Raw genomic sequence first — 5283 nt, 5'->3', positions numbered from 1 at the left:
GAGCAGAATGTGCAGGTTTGTTACATAGGTATACATGTGCCATGGTGGTTTGCTGCACCTATTGACCCATCCTCTAAGTTCCTTCCCATCATCCCCCAACCCCTAACAGGCCGTGGTATGTGTTGTTCTCCTCACTGTGTCCATGTATTCTCATTGTTCAGCTCCCACTTATGAGTGAGAACATGTGGTGTTTGGTTTTCTGTTCCTGTGTTAGTTTGCTGAGGATGATGGCTTCCAGCTTCGTCCATGTCCCTGCAAAGGACATGATCTCATTCCTTTTTATGAATGCATAGTATGCCATGGTATATATGTACCACTCTTTCTTTATCCAGTATATTACTGATGGGCATTTGGGCTCGTTCCATGACTTTGCTATTGTAAACAGTGCTGCAATATGCACACATGTGCATGTGTCTTTATAGTAGAATGATCTAGATTCCTTTAGGTGTATACCCAGTAATGGGATTCCTGGGTCAAATGGTATTGCTGGTTCTAGATCCTTGAGACCTCAGAAATAACCACACATCTACAACTATATGCTGGGAAAACTGGCTAGCCATATGCAGAAAACTGGACCCTTTCCTTACCTTATACAAAATTACCTCCTTCACTAGTGAAACATTCTAGCTCCAAATCTTTGCCATATGCAGAAACTGGACCCTTTCATTATCTTATACAAAAATTAACTCAAGATAGATTAAAGACCTAAATGTAAAACCATTAAAAACCCTAGAAGAAAACCTAAGCAATACCATTCAGGTCATAGGCATGAGCAAAGACTTCATGATGTAAACGCGAAAAGCAATTGCAACAAAAACCAATATAGTCCTTTCAATACACCTTGACAAGAACAAGACTAATAAAATCAATGCTTTTAGGCCACTGTAATACCACGTAATGAAATTAATGTTATTCTGTGAACGGACTAAAATATCTCTGAGGTACTTTCCAGTTGTAAAATTCTAGGACTCTACATGATTCCAAAATGTTATAAATTAAAATATTTAAATTCAATGTTCCAGGTTGTCTTAGTGGAGATGTCCAAAGCCAAAATATTGTTTCTTTGTAAAACCTCCTGCTGCTACTTTCCTGCCTATGACACTGGTTTTTAATATTAACTTTCTTGGTCATTTATTTTATTTAAATTAAATGAGTTTAAATTTCTATTGATGGTTCTAGCCATAAGTGCATTATTTTTATTATAACTTTATTCTTATAATATGTATAACTATCAAAATGTTCTAAAATTATCTGACCAATAAGGATTTTTATCGTGTATATTAATTTTAGAATGATGTCAGGAAACTAAATGATAAACTGATTTTCTTCTGTCAAATAGTTAATGAAGCAAGAATTACTTCATAATCAGCAAAGTGGGTATTCCATGTTCACTATAATCCATACCTAAAATTTTCTACATGAAACCTTTTGGATAATATTCCATATATGTAGGATATTAAATAATGCCCACAAACTTATTGTTGTGACATTTTTAACTGCAGTTATATTGAATTTTAAAAATTGAGATTATCTAATTCAACCCTCCTTACTATTAACATTAAATGGCAAGACCAAAGACATTTGGCTATTTGGTGGCTGATTCAAAACTGAGCAGCCTTAGATGAAAAATATGCTGGGATTTCAGTGGCCTATAAGAGCAGGAGTAAAAGCTGAGACTGGACAGCAATAGTAGATAGGGATTAAAAAAAAAAAAAAGTAGTCAAGGATACAACATGCAGTCCCAAGAGATATCATAAACTAAGATTTGGAGCTAGAGTGTTTCACTAGCGAAGTAGGTAAAATTGTGTGGCTATCACACAATTGCATGAGTATATTCTCCATATCAAGTGTTTGGAGTCATCATAGTTCTGAATGTACATGAACAACCAGTGGGATTCCAGCCAATGCCTAGGTCTATGAAAAAAGCACCCAATCTTCTTGAGGTCAAAAAGAACAAAACATTAATATTCAAATCACTACCAGAGTGACTTAATGAGAATCTTAGCAAGATTTTCCAGTACCTAAGAATCCTAGATGACAAGAGTAAAGTCAACATGGAAAAGAAGAAAGGAAAGAGGAGAAAACTCACCTAGGACCTCACCTGCATAGCAATAAGACTCATTTCAGATGCTACTTTCTGATGGAGTTAAAAGCTCACATGTGTTATTTATCTTGATGAAGACAGATTTTGAAAGTGTACTGTCCTGAGTCTTGTGTAAGCAAAGGGTGACAATAATTGCAACAATATTAGGCTAGAAAGGGAAGTGCCTGATATCAGGCCTCTGTATTTCTAGTTCACCCCTATCCCTGAAGCTTAATACAGTTGACTTTTAAAAGACTAATTGCTAAAGGTAGTGATACAGACAATTTTCTTCAACAGTTATATATCAAATCAGCTATAGTGACAACAGATAAGAAAATCAAGAATCAAGATCAGAAGTGTAAACCAAGATCAGATGTGTAAACTTAGACTATAAAAAACTCTAGCAAGGTAGGGGTAAAACCCATTGACCAAGAAATAGCAAATAGGCCATTTTAACTTGTATAGAAATATTTCTTTATATAAAATTTTTCCTTAGAAGGCTACACATACATAATGTATGATAAAGTTCCATGATAATAGAGGTTTTTTTCTTAAGGCAGGTTAGTTTAATTTTCTAGAAGGAATGCTTTCAAAAATTCAAAGGAAATAATTAGAGAAAAAAGACAAAAATGAAGAGATGAATACTGATCATGACTTATTCCCATGACAAAAGGTTATTTATTTCTGTAATTATTGACTAAAGCCTGACAATTCCATAATTAGATGAATTAAAAGCCAAATTCCCTTTTACATATATTACTGTTTCAAAACAACCCTAGTGGCAGAATTCTGACTGTTAAGACCAGAATTGCTCATAAAATATGGAAGTTTTTTTCTTTACCACAAAGCCCTGTAGATGGACAAATTTAAACATCAGATGAAAACACCCCTTAAGCTGATAGAACTTCACTTTTCTGTGTCATGAGATATTTTCTCATGGTGGCAGTCTTAACCAGTAAGAATCTGCAAAACCACATTATGAATGAGAAGCAAAATAGGGTGCTTCATGTCGTCCTGCCTCCTCAGACCAGCCTTTAATGCCCACATCTGCATAGAACTGTCCAGCTCTCCTGCCTTCATTTGTCTTGATTTTCTTTCCTTGCAAAGAAAGCAAATTACAAAAGCAGACAGAGGAAGGTGGGCAGGAAGACAGAGGCAAGAAGGAAAGGTGGCAAACATGAGAGCTTCTTGGACTTTACCAAAGCAGGAGCTAAATTTGTTTCTTGTGGGACATCGGTAGAATTCTTGTTTTAAAAAAAGCTCAGCCAGGCACAGGGGCTTACACCTGTAGTCCTATTGCTTGAGAGGCTGAGGCCTCTCAACAGTATCACTTGAAGCCAGGAGTTTGAGTCTGCACCAAAAACAAGCAAACAAAAAATAGTGGGTCATGGTGGCTCAAGCCTATAGCCCCAGCCACTCAGGAAGCTGAGGCAGAAGGAGTTTGAGGAAGCAGTGAGCCATGATTACACCATGCAGTAGAGTTTTTAAACAAATATTTACATACATGTATATTTTTATTAAATAATAAATCTTACTTTTAGAAATGAATACCACTTTGAATTTATTGTATTTTCAAATTACTTTTGATCTCTTTGTGTGGACAGCACAAAGGAATGGAGAAAGAAAATGACTAGGGTCAAAGTGAAAGGGGACCAAAAGTACCCCTGGATTAAAAAAAAAAGAGGTGCTATTCTCTATTGTGAATCAGGAAACAAGAAACATAAAGAGGAAGTTCAACTCAGTAGGGAAAGCCATATCAAAACTGGGAAGTAGAAAGGAGACATTCAAATCCTAAAAATAATCTCCAATTTGATTTGTCTGACTACAGTTAGTAGAAATCACAACAAAACTGATGAATGTTTTATCACTTCTCATTCTAAGACATTTATTGCAACAGAATTTTTCCATAGTAATCATGTCATCTTTTCTTAACATCACTTCCTCTTCTCTGATCTTTTTCCTGACTAGAGTTCCAGGACTAGAAGTTGCTCATGTGTGGATCTCCATCCCCTTCTGCCGTCTCTACATAACTGCTCTCTCTGGGAATGGTGTCATCCTATTTGTCATCATCACTGAGTCCAGTCTCCATGAATCTATGTACTATTTCCTCTCTATGCTCTCAACCACTGACCTGGGCTTGTGTGTTTCCACACTAGTCACTATGCTGGGCATATTCTGGTTCAATGCAAGACAGATCAGTTTCCATGCCTGTGTTGCCCAGATGTTATTCATTCAACTTTTTACTATCATGGACTCCTCAGTGCTCTTGGCAATGGCCTTTGATTGCTTCATTGCCATTTGTAATCCACTGAGATATGCTACCATCTTGACAGATTCTAAGATCATCAAGGTGTGGTTTGCCATCCTTGTCAGGGGGACAGTGACTCTACTGCCTCTGGCCCTGCTTCTTAAATGTCTGTCCTTCTGCCGAAGTCATGTGCTCCATCATTCCTACTGTTTCCATCCTGAATTATCTTTCATGTTCTGACAATAAGATCAACAGTGCTTTAGGACTTACTGCCCTCACAGTTACTGCAGGGGTGGACTCCATCTTTATTCTTCTCTCCTATATCGTGATTATTAAGACTGTCCTAACCATTGCTTCCCCAGAGAAGTGGCATAAGGTCTTTAGCACTTATATCTCCCACATAGGTGCTGTTGCCATTTTCTACATCCCTCTTATTAGTTTGTGTTTTGTCCATAGGTTTGGGAAAAGAGCGCCTCCTTATGTATACACTCTTATGGCCATTGCATATTTGCTTATTCCACTAGTGATGAATCCTATTATTTATAGTGTGAAAACCAAGCAGATCCATAGAGCCATTAAAAAAATCCTTTTTCCACAAAAACTCTTCAAAAAATCAATGAATCCAGGAGCTGGTTTTTGAAAAGATCAACAAAATAGATAGACTGATAGCCAGACTAACAAAGAAGAAAAGAGAAAAGAATCAAGTAGATGCAATAAAAAATGATAAAGAGGATATCATCACCGATCCCACAGAAATACAAACCACCATCAGAGAATACTATAAACCAAAAAATCTAGAAAAAATGGATAAATTCCTGGACACTTACACCCTCTCAAGGCTAAACCAGGAAGAAGTCAAATCCCTGAATAGGCCAATAACAAGGTCTGAAGTTGAGGCAGCAATTAATAGCCTACCAACCAGGAAAAGTCCAGTACCAGACAGGTTCACGGC

General features: G+C 36.8%; 1 pseudogene; it reads left to right on the top strand.

Annotated features, from left to right (window-relative positions):
- The first annotated feature begins 3998 nt into the window (after positions 1–3998).
- On the top strand, positions 3999–4941 carry LOC116524968 (annotated as a pseudogene).
- Positions 4942–5283: the final 342 nt, after the last annotated feature.

Source organism: Sapajus apella, unplaced genomic scaffold (genome assembly GCF_009761245.1).
Source record: "Sapajus apella isolate SASKATOON/1434 unplaced genomic scaffold, GSC_monkey_1.0 scaffold47, whole genome shotgun sequence".
Lineage (NCBI taxonomy): Eukaryota > Metazoa > Chordata > Mammalia > Primates > Cebidae > Sapajus > Sapajus apella.
Note: the sequence above shows the minus strand (reverse complement) of the source record. Positions and strands in the feature narration are given on the sequence as shown.